This window comes from Populus nigra, chromosome 13, assembly GCF_951802175.1.
Source record: "Populus nigra chromosome 13, ddPopNigr1.1, whole genome shotgun sequence".
Taxonomy (NCBI): domain Eukaryota; kingdom Viridiplantae; phylum Streptophyta; class Magnoliopsida; order Malpighiales; family Salicaceae; genus Populus; species Populus nigra.
Genome location: NC_084864.1, coordinates 12234191 through 12246776, shown reverse-complemented (window position 1 = coordinate 12246776; position 12586 = coordinate 12234191). Strand labels below are relative to the sequence as shown.

Here is a 12586-nt window from a genome sequence, read left to right as displayed (position 1 = left end):
TTAAAGCATGCAAGTCTCGATCTGTCTGGCAGATGGATCTAGAATCTGGTAGATTTAGAACTAAAATCAGGCTAAATTAAAAAAAAATATAGGAAAATTTTTTTTTTGTGTAATCTAGTTGACCTGATCAAAAACCCGGTTGTAACTCGTTGATCTTTTTTTTTATTAAAATAAAATCGTTTTGATTTAAACAAAATTGACCCGAGTAATCTAAAAACCTGATCAAAACTTGAAACTCGAATCTTGAATCGGGTTAAAAACTATGAATGAAAAGATAATATTTGTGTTTAATAAAATATATTAAAAAATATAAGAACAGAGAAAATCAAATAATACGTCAAGTTGAGTAAAGATTTAATCAAGAAGCAAATCTTTTATATATATCCTTTTCAATTTATATTTTTTTTAATTTATCTTCCAGATTAATTCTACTCACTAAATATAAAGATATATGATTTTTGTTCTTATTAATGAAGTATGAAAGTACAACTTATTTATCTAAGATTTGAGATTAAAAAAATCAAAGATAAATTAAAATATTTTTTAGAAGTATTATAAAATGAGGAAATTATATTTAACATCATATAGTTTGGTGTGAATTACACTTTGTCATCATAGTTTTAAAAAATTTATATTCTTTTTAAAAAAATCAATAAACATTGTTTAAATATTTATAAAATTATCATTATTTTTTAAAAAATAATTAAAAAGAACCTGAAACAAGTATATAACAAAAATGTTCTTGGTAGAAAGTGAGATAAATGCTTTGCATAGTGAATAAGAAAATGAGGGAGATGAAGGGTTTGATTCCTCATTTCTAGAAATTAATTTTTTTTTTGTTTCAAATGTAATTTTTTTATGTTTTCAAATTATTTTAATATACTGAATCTGCTGATGTCAAAAATAATTTTTAAAAGGTGAAAAAATTTTATTTTGATATATTTCTAAATAAAAAAATATTTTAAACCAACATCGCTACCATAATTCCAAACATGTCAAAATTCACGAAGAAGAAATAAGGTGAGTTTTGCTATATATTTTTTTTATATGGTTAGTCTGTGATAATTTTTTGCAAGGAAGACTAGTTGGTAACTTAAAGAAAATAGTTCCTCATGTTATTTGGCTTAGAAAATGATGTATTTTAAATGTTGACATGTTATTTGGCTTTACAAACGATGTGTTTTCCATTTCTACATTTTCTGTCACCTTTGGTAACCTATAATTCGAGGTTTGAGTATTAGAATCTCAAAAATTTATTTTTTTTTCTAAAAACATAAATACCTAAAAAATTTACCAAAATTCTTAATAAACACATTTTTAACACTGATGCAAAAGGATTTTTTTAAGAAAAAGCTACTTGATTTCTTGGTTATTTTTATTTTTTTCTATTTAGTTTAGAAAATTAAATATTATGCTTAATAATTTTATTTTTCTAATTTGTTTAGGACTTTTGTTGTTTTTCCTTTATTTTCAAGTTTTCTAGGTTGTTTAGGTTTTTTTTTTATATTTATTTAAAGAGTTGTAAACCTCTTGAAAATAAAGGTACTTGGTGTGGTGAATTATCGAGAAATAAAATTTTGAATTAGAATTTTTGGTGAGGTGACCTTATGTATTAGAATTTTATGTTGTTTGTTATTCTTATTTTTCTAGTGTTGTTTTTGTATATGTCAATTGGTATTAGAGCATAACGAGTTCTGATGGTTTGTTGTTATGTATTGTTGAATAACCATGATTGTAATAGGTGATCACAGAATATGGTATTCTCATTTAAAAGGGGATGAGAAGGTTCTTCCTTAAGATAGAGATGTTTAGGAACTGATGATATAAGACATGTAAAGATAGATTGCAAAATTGACCTGTTAATTAGTAGTGATAAAGTTGTAGAGAAAAGTTGAAGAATTATCTCGTCGATTAGCAGATATGAATAAGAAAAAACTAGAGAATCATGAGGAGGGTGATCATGAATCAATAATTAATTTTGAGAACTTATTTCAAAGACATGAGCAAAGAAATCAACTTATTGTTAAAGATGAGTATTATGGAGATTTTGATAATATCGTTTATAATAAGATAAGTATGGGTTTGTATTCTCCACCAATTTTTGATGTATGTTTTGATGATGAGTTTGTTAATAATGATAGCATGAACAATGATAATGATGATAATGATGAAGTCATGAATAGTGTCCTCGTTGATAAGTTAAGGATTAAGTGTAAAGAGAACATGAAAGATGCTTAACCAAAAAAAATTATTTAAACTATGTTAATCCTTTTGAGTACAAGTTTACTGTTATCATAAAAGGTAAATGTGTTCAATGGTTGTATAGATATAACACTTTAAGATTACCTGAAGATCATATCTTCTTTTGGAGATGTGATCAACTTCTTCAAGGCTGAGTTGTTGCAAACTATAAATCATCCAAGTGTCTAACTTCTAAGAGTAATCCATAGAAACTACAAGTAATCCATCCATACAGCCTCTACGACATACAATGATTTATAATCCTTCTAAATCAACATGTCATTCCAGCTATGAAGCTCTTTTTTGTATATTTGTTGGCTTTCTTTTGCACCTCATATCAAAAATTATGCAATTTATATGGTACAAATTAATTATTTGTTAGTAAATGAAAAATAAAATTTTAATATTTGGAATAAAAAAATATCTTGAATTCGATCTTACCTAATTGCAGCGTGATTCTCTTAAACCATTCTCGTAATATTATTATCAGCTCTCTCGCATTCAAATTTTTCCTTGAAGTAAAAATTTATAAAAGAAAAATTTCAATAATTTCAATAAACTAACCAAATTAATATAAAAAAATATATTTAAGTTAATACTAACCTTGAACCTTGAAAACTATGCATCGACCTATGGTTTTCATTTAGGATGTTTTGAAACCTGGTGTCATTGAAATAATGAAATTTTCATCGACGATTTAAAGGCCGATGTTATTATTCTTGTAGTCTTAATGTTTGTAAACCTGAAATTGCATTCATTAAATGAAATTATTTTTTTCAAAAATTATTAAACATGTTATTGTGAAAGTAAAACAAACTTTTATTAAAAGATCGTCCTTCTACTAAGCCTTGCAATTGCATATTATCTGGATGATATTCATTTCAAGCCTCTCCATGTGCTATATTTGCAACTTGTTGGAGCATATATCTCTAAAAAAATGACTGATCTCTATGAATGTATCTCATATACCTTTTGGCAATAAATCCTGGCAAGCTAATGAAATGAGTGTTTGCATAAACACGTGACAATTATGATTCTTCGTTCCATACAATTTGCAATCCTTTAAATTCACCAACATTGATATGTTCAGGCATGTCCATAAGAAAAATACAGACTTTTAAGCCATTGATAGACAAGTTATTAAGCATTATTGTCTAAGACAAAACTTGCTTTGGGCTTTGCGACCCATGACCAAACATAAACTAACCTATATTTTTACGGTGACAAAAAAAAGCTATAATTATTTTAGCCTTAATGTTGTCCTTTGTTTTCCCCTTCACATCCATAACCGTGTTAAAAATGTTCTCACACATGATTTTTTCTATATGCATGATATTAAGGTTATGGCAAAGGATATTGATTTTCCAATAAGAAAGCTTCCAAAAAATACTTCACTTTATCCAATTATGGATCAAACCAAAATCAAGAAACTTTTGCCTACTAGATTGAAAACCAAACACAATGTCATTATACTCTAACACCATGTATATAATTTTTCACCTAAAATGAAGAGGTGGTGCAATATCCCTTTCAACTTTGTCAATAAAGAAGTCATTTCTGAACTTGCAATCCGTTGGTAAGAACCGCCAATGACAGGAAAAAAAAAAGACATTTTATTGTAGTTTGTTAGTGTAAATGCCTTATTATTTTCTATACAATATGGACATATTAGTTTTCCATGCGTGCTCCAACTAAGAACCATTCCATAAGCTAGAAAATCATTGATAGTCCATATTAAAGTTGCCTTCATCATAAAATCATGTTTCCTCAATATATCATAAGTCAAAGCCTTTAATGGTCATAACTCTTTCAACTTATCAATCAACGATTGAAGACAAACATTTATATTCCAATCCAGACTATTAGGATCAGGTATGATCGTAGATAAAAACATGAACTTCAACCTCATAGACATCCTCGATGGCAAGTTGTAAACCATGAGTATCACCGATCAACAAAAATAAGAGGTAGTAAATGACCTAAATGAATTGAATCTATTTGTATATAACCCAATATGCTCATTCATTATCTTTACTGAAAACTGAGTATGCACATTGTTAAAGTGTTTCTAGGCTTCACCATCGAAAGGGTATACCACCACTCCATTTACCGTATCATGTGATTCATGTCTTGTCATGTGCTCATCAGTCCTTAATGGTATGAATAACCTCTGTATTCTAAATGTGATTGAGAAGTATCTAAGTTTTCTGTATGTGACAATAGTCCTTTCCTTGCCAATTATAGGTTTATAATAAGAATGCTTGCATGTTCTATGCTCGGTCAATTCTGTATTTTCAAGGTAGTACAATATGCAGAAGTTTGGACACATATTAATTTTCTGGTATCATAAACCGAGGGGTTTCATTATGTACTTAGCAGCATAAAAGTTCTCTTCCAGTCTATCCTCTTTAGGTACAATGCTTATTGTCCATTCAATAATTCTGTCATAACTGGCCCCACTTAACCCATGATCTGACTTGATGGTGAACACCTGTACAACGACCGATAATTGACTGTGATTTGTGTAACTATCCCATAATAATTCGTCAAAATCTTTCAAAAGATCAAAAAACATGATCGCGTGTACATTAGATTGTTCATCTATCATTGGATATTGACCGGCATGACTTTGATTCATTCCCGTCGCATTCATAATCATATTCTTATAAGGATTATTATTGTCATCTAAAACTCCATGCATATTGTAAGAACTAGAAGTTGAGTCAACCATCTTTTCTACCGTGATATCGTGAGGAACATATGGTTCTTCTTGTGCATATATACTAACACATATATTTCTCTATGAACCTTTTCTGTAGAAGATGTATCATTACAACATTTGGATCGAGAAACCTTTTTTTTACACATCTTGCATAGATTTCTAATACCCCATCCACTAATATTTCTAGGATTAGATAGTGCATAATTAATAAAACTCTGAACTCTATTACAATAATTCATCCTTTGCAACCCTTAAGATGGATCTCTATACATCCATGAATGATCATCTATTACTTATATCAAACCTATATAAAATAATTATGACAACATGTATTAATTAACTACATACGTTAACTAAATAAATTTGCAAAAATATTAATTTAGATCTAACTTATTCAATCTATTTTAATAGTACTCTTAATTTGTTATCAATTCTTTACATAAATTCAAATTTCTACATATTTATTGAAAATTTCAACTCAGAAATAAAATTAACAAAATATAAAACGGACTCGTTAAATAAGTAATTATTTATTTCATCACAAAACATCTAAGTAAAAAATTCGACATGAGTTTCATCAATTTACACACAAATATAATTTTACAAAATCTAAAACAAACCTTAACATGTACAAATTATAAATCCATACAACAAATTTGTATGAGAAAAAACTATAAAACAAGTTAACAAAAAAAAAATACATATACTATAAAAATATGCAAAAAAATTTAACATTTTAAAATTGAGTTCAAAAAAGAAATAGGGGGTAGATTTGCTTATATAAAGTGGAGAATCCTCAATAAAATTTGAATTTGAACATAGATACTAACAAATCAAGTGTTGTGGCGACTAAATTTATTGTGAAAAGTTGAATTGTGTCAAGATTAGGTAGAGAAAGAGTAATTGTTTGTTGCAAAAGAAAATACATAATAAAAAATAAGAAATGAGAGAAAAAGAAATATCATTGTGAAATCATAAATTAAATATTATTAATAACTTTATCATTTGTTCTGTCAATTCTGTTAGTTAATGGTTTCATACCAACTTTAATAAATTGGTATGAACACATTGACCTCAAAATCTTTTTTTAAAAAAATAATCGTATCTTCTAAATGAGATCAAATGTTTAATTGCAAAATTATGAGGCCTGGAAAGGTAGCAATACAAGGGAAATGTATGATTTCTTAAAATACGATGCTTACGAAATCCTAATCATTTGAATCTTGATTTAGAGATAGGTTAGATGGATTTAAATTAAATACCACAAAACACACCCAATTAACTCTCGAGTGCATTTAATTAAATGCCACAAACTATATTTTATATATGCTCAAGAATTTGCCAGAGAGGTCAGAAGGTCAATATAGCTCTCAAGTATTGCGTGGTCTGCCTTCCAAGCTCTTAATGCTTACATTGTGACCTCTCACAGTCACTTGCATTCATTCATTTCATCTCCCCAACCCCTCCACTTCTCCATCCTCTCTCTCCAACCTTGTGCTAGTGCCATAGATTATACAGTCTCTCGCTCTCCTTTCCTTGCTTGTCTACAAGTTATCTTCTTGCAAGTAATAGTTCCTCAAGGCACTCTTTCTTCTCTTTTCTTGATCTACCTTTTTATGGCTTTTTGTGTTTTTCTAAAAGGTGCTGATAGTTGGGTTTTTTGTGGCTAACAGGTGCTTTAATTAAGGTAGTGGCTGGCCATGATGACGATGGGACTGGGGAGCTTGGTGATGAACTTGAAATCGAAAATAAGAAGTTTGAAGATGAAGAAACCTTATGATAAGATTGAGAAGAGTGATAGCATGAGAGTTGAAATAAGAAGCAGGAAGGCCAGGAAGCTCGTTGAAGAGACATTGAAGATCGCTGATTCTCCAAAGACCAAGACGTATGCTTTCTGATCAGTACTACTGTTCTTGATCATGATCATCTCAGATCCCGCAAGTAATTAGAGGGAAGACATCTCGTAGTTGTGTCATGTTCTGATGTTTCTTTCATTTCCTTCTTGATTAAGCATGTTCTTATTATAGAAGATGATACAAGAAGGTTGTCTTTAAATTTGTTAGGGGCATGCGTTACTCTTATTTTCTTCTTCATCTCCATGGCTAGCTCATACCATATATATATATATATATATATATATATATAGCACATATAAATAACCCCATTTCCCTTAATAAATCCTTCTGATGCCCAGGATGACTTGAATTTGCAGTACATTTTGTACCTCATCAATAACTCTTTCATGTGGTGGCACAAATTGTGCCATAAAGCTATCCACCTTAAAAACATGTCAAGATAAATTCATGGTACACATGTAGCAAGGCTCCAGCCAAACTATGTCACGAAGTCATGGTCCATGGATTTTCACGATGACCATATATATATCTCAAAGAGCTCAAGGATATGATACAAACAACCTCAAAAATATTATCACAACTGAGAGCATATGGTGTGAATTCCTCCTGGAGCTTGGGATGCTCCAAAAAGAGATAGATTTTCCTTATATTCATAATTATGTTGTTCATGTACGTATATGTGATCATGGGTCATGTTCTTGCAGGCTATATCACAAGGTTTAAAGACTTTGTTCTCTTTCATTGCAGGGCAACTAACATTTGTTTAATTTAAAGTAATAGATCATCATCCGTGAGAGAATCCTCCTCTAGGTATTTGTTAAGGCAGCAAATTAAGAAGTAGAATATGCCTCCACTGTTTGCTTATCATAAATAAACAAAGACTTGTTCTCTTTCATTGTAGAGCAGCTAACATTCTGCTTTAAAGTAATAGATCATCATCTGTGACAGAATCCTCATATAGGTATGTGTTAACTAACAAGTAGAATATGAGTAGTTTTCCACTGTTTGCTTATCATAAATAAAATAACTACGTACTTCCTAAAAGCTGCATTAATCCTTAATTAGGCCAGTACTGCTAGCTCGTGATGGCGTAATATAAGTAAAATCCATCAACAATTCAACATGTGTGAGTCATATACATGATTTAATGAGAAATTCGAAAATTAACGATGGTTTTCATCTCTCTTTGAAACTAGGAGAAGAGGTGAAATATGTGAAAATAATACAATAGGTCCATTTAAACTATACTTATTTTTATATATTTTCCCTAGATATGAAGTCAATATCTCAATTAATGAATATCTCAATTAATGTGGAATATCGGGAAGGTCTGCAATAATATTTGGGGGAAGAAAGATGAGAGGAGGACAGAAGCAAGACAACAAGACGCTGGTGAAGGTGAAGAGGATGGGGAAGATGAACGGGTATTTTGACAAGTTTCAAAACAACAGTTTTTTGTGCGAGAGAGTAGTTCCTGGAGGAGAAAAAACTGAGTTTGCAACCCACTAAAAAGCAGCTTGATGTTGCTTTTTTAGGTTGAACACAAATTATAATGGATTTCATAACACAAACTTATATTTGGTATGTAACCAAACAATTTGATTTTTGTGTTTTGTCACACAAAAATAAAAATAGCAATAAAAAAAAATATTCTAATGAGAATAATCTAATCTTATAAATAAAATATATTATTATTAAAAAAAGTTTATTTTTTAATCAACCGAACCGACTCGACTCGATTAAATTAGACGAGATTTATGGATTTTTAGATATCATTAGGGTTTAGATAAAAAAAAATTATGGTCTTTCTTGTAAAATGAGGAGGAGAAGAGGTGAAATATGTGAAAATATAATAAAAGGGTACACATTAACTATACTTATATTTATATATATTTTCCTGGATAAGAAGGAAATATCTCAATGTGAAAGAATTTCAAGTTTGTACTCCGGTCAATGCTAACCCACTTACTATATGTTCATATTATGGATCATCATTAAGTTAATCCACGTTATAAAGCTAGCTAATAAAGACGACAAATTAATTAATTAATCCATGCCTGAAAGAGTACTAATACGGTCCATGGTGATAAGAGGAGATGAATGATAATGGAATATAAAGCATAAAAAAGGGGTCCATATCGCATCCCACTTGCCCTTTCAATATTAATATTAACAATTATTTAGGTGGCGGTCAGTAGGAAAAACATGGAACTAAATTTTTTTTTTTTTTTATGGTTTTATATTTAAAGCCTCATATAATAGTTATTGAAGGTTTATATAATCACAAATTAATCCGAATATATATATATATATATATATATATATATATATATATATATATATATATATATATATATATATATATATATATATATATATATATATATACAAGAGAGAATGTAAAAGGGAAGGGAGGCTAAGAATATTCATGCGAGACAAAACACGGAAAGTTGGTCATGATGTGGCACTTATTTGGACATGAAATCAAGATTTGAAGGTGGACACGTCGTGTGTTCAAGAATTATTTATTTATTTATTAAAAAAAAATTCATTTTCACTTGTCTTTTATATTTAAAAAAGAGGAGTGTCCACATAAAATTGGACACGGCAGCCCAGGAGGGTCGCGAAACAAAGGTGGGTGGTTTAAGAAAATCCAAGTGGTAAGATTCTTCTTTTATTGCAGAATTAGACAAGGGAATAAACACAAGAAGAGTGCATATGCTACATTCATGTCCATACAAGCAAGACCTTGTCTCGTATTGCAAGGAGTCGATTATAAAATTCTTGAGGTTTCTTGAAGAAAAAAAAAACAAAAACAAAACTCAACTGCTACGCACAATAGAAAGTGCAATAGTTATATGATTTGGGTTTTGCTGCCGGTCGGACAAGTTTTCTTGAAAGAACAACAAAAAAAAAATGTAAGTTTTTTTTAATTTTTTTTTTTAATTCTAATTGTAAATTAAAAAGTCTATTAAAACTATTTGTGTTAATACATGCAAAAATTAAAATTTTAACATGTTTATTTAACGTAAAAGAATTAATATACACGTGTTATTAACATATTTTTTATATGAAGTAAAAAATATAACCGTGAATTACAAAGTCAAAACTTGCATATAATAAAATATAATAAAGATCATATGCATTAATAAAAGTATATAAAATTTTAAGTTAATTTTTAATGTAGCCAAAAAATAAAATAATGTGGTAATTACTACGGTAAAACACTATTTTTTTAGTCCGTGTTGGATAAATTTTTCAAAACAAAAGGTTTAAAGAAAAAAAACATTATAAAAAAAATTACAAAGGAATAAAAAAATGAACAAAATGAATGGTATAAATAGGTTAAATATAAGAATAAAAAAAATATTTTTTTTTTCAAAAGGAAAATGTAAAGGAAAAAAAACTAAAATAAATGAATGATGTAAGCTATTGTCGGCCATATAAGGAGATTTAGCATCATTAAATAGCAGTGTGCTACTAGATTTTTCCTTTTTCAGTATTTCTTGATTTCCTCTCTCTAGTTTCTCACAAAGGTTTCATTAAGTTAAAAGCTTCCATGGTTGTGTAATGTTCATTAAAGGAAGAAAAATGATAGTGATCTCACCCTGTTTGAAGGTTGGAGGAGAGAAAAATCAAATAGAGAAGTTTTAAGAGTTATATTTTATGTCTCTTTAATTGATAATAATGTAAGGATTGTTGGATTCAATTAATTGAGGGCTTGTATAGGGCTTCAAAACAAAGAAAATGGTGGTAGTCTTGCAGAAATGGAGATCAAATGTGAGAGAAATTAAGGATGGAAGTTTTGAATTTAGAGAGAGAAAGATAAAGTTAGGGTTTTTGTGAGAAAAAGCTAGGAGAAGATGAATTACGTTCTTCTAAGGTTTATTTTATACCTTTCAGCTCATATTCTCTAAAAACAATAATGATGATTCAGGTTTTGATGGAAGAGATGATGAATAATATATTTTTTTTGTGATTCTCAGGTAACTTAATTTTATTTTGGTTTTTTATTTGTTTTATTTTATTCCTTAGCCCATTGAACTTTTATTACTTAATCCTCAAGCAACTTTATTTTATTTTAATCATTTATTTATTTATTTATTGCACTTTAGTCGCTTGTTCTATTTTACTCTCTATTTTTATTTTGAATTTTTTATATTTTTTTCTCACATAAACAACATTAACTTCAATTTAATTAAAGAAATAATTAAAAATTCTAAAAAAAGCATGCAAATAACCGACATACATTGAAAAAAAAAATTAAAAAAAAAGGAGTTGAAATTGGATTACAACACTCCTATCTAATTATTATTACCACGGACACCCTTTGAAGACAACCAAGGAACTAATTCCCCATATTATTTTGCGAACATCACATCTTAAATAATTTTATCACTCAAATTTCTTAAGCTACTTGAAGTGTAAAGTCAAACTTCTTAAGCTACTTCGAACAACTTGATGGCCTCTGTAAGCTAATGTCACGCCTCCCTCCATTAACAAATAATTTGACCTTTCTCCTCTGTTGATCTTGAAATTTAATATTGCAGTGCTTCTGTACATGGCAGGAATTTTTTTTTGCAGCCCGGCCCTCAGTCATGCTGATTTCTAATTATTAATTAGGACCACACACACACACCCCCCCATTAATTCCTGACCAGGGTATTTATTTTAATTTAATGTTTTGTGCAGTAGGAATCTGCCACAGAAGTGAATTTATTTTTAAAAAATAAATTGAAGTAATAGGTTTTTTGTTTTTTTTTAAATTTGTTCTTGAGATATCATCGTATCAAAACTATGGAAAATCATAAAAAGCTATAAATATTGTTTGTCTGCCTCTACAGTTACATACATTAACTCACTTCATCCCTGTCACTTGTTCCCTTCCACTTCTTCTCTCCTCTGCTCTCCCTGGTTAACTCCTCTTCGAAAGTGGCACCGCCATTCACTCCTTGATACTAGTCCTCTGATAATTATAAGAAAACAATCTTGCTGATTTCTCTTTTCCCAGCTAAAGTTTTATCTTCTTGCAAGTAATTCCTTTGAGGTAGGTAGGTACTCTTTAGCTTCTCTTCCCCTTTTCATCTCTGTGTTTGTTTAAAAGCGGTTAAAATCATTGATTACTTGAATAGCAGGTAATTTTAAATAGCTAGAGCTAGCCATGGTGATGATGGGACTACAGAGGTTGATGGTGTTCTTGAAATCCAGAATGAGGTTCTTGAAGATGAAGAAACCTTATGATAAGATTGAGAAGAGTGAGAGCATGAGAGTTGAAATAAGAAGCAGGAAGGCCAGGAAGCTCGTTGAAGAGACATTGAAGATCGCTGATTCTCCAAAGACCAAGACGTATGCTTTCTGATCAGTACTACTGTTCTTGAGTATTTCCTCCCGGATGTTTAGTTGCTACAACACATGTACGTAGTATATATATATTGAAGATAATATTTACATGTCCTTTCTCTTTTAATTATTAATCTCGTCTCTTGTCTTCAGTTCCTCCATGGCTAAGCTCTGTCATGGATGATACAATAGCACAGCTCCATTCCCCCCCCGATCCTTCTAATCTTGAGCATAATTGCAATTTACAACATTTTTACCATAACAAATAACTTAATCAATTAAAATAGTACTCGACGTTAATTTATTGTGGCATAACTCTTTGTTGAATGCATTGGATCAGTCGAATTTACTTTTCACATGATCATTTTAGATTTCAATCCAAGTAGGGGATATATAGCAGTCATAACATGTATAATCCACCCGTTTA

General features: G+C 29.7%; 2 long non-coding RNA genes across 2 annotated transcripts; both read left to right on the top strand.

Annotated features, from left to right (window-relative positions):
• Positions 1-6270: 6270 nt before the first annotated feature.
• On the top strand, positions 6271-7056 carry LOC133671009 (uncharacterized). The gene is made up of 2 exons (XR_009834194.1): positions 6271-6528; positions 6637-7056. It is a non-coding gene; the product is annotated as an uncharacterized LOC133671009 (long non-coding RNA).
• A 3445-nt stretch (positions 7057-10501) lies between these two features.
• On the top strand, positions 10502-12293 carry LOC133671131 (uncharacterized). The gene is made up of 2 exons (XR_009834209.1): positions 10502-11870; positions 11955-12293. It is a non-coding gene; the product is annotated as an uncharacterized LOC133671131 (long non-coding RNA).
• The last annotated feature ends 293 nt before the right edge of the window (positions 12294-12586 follow it).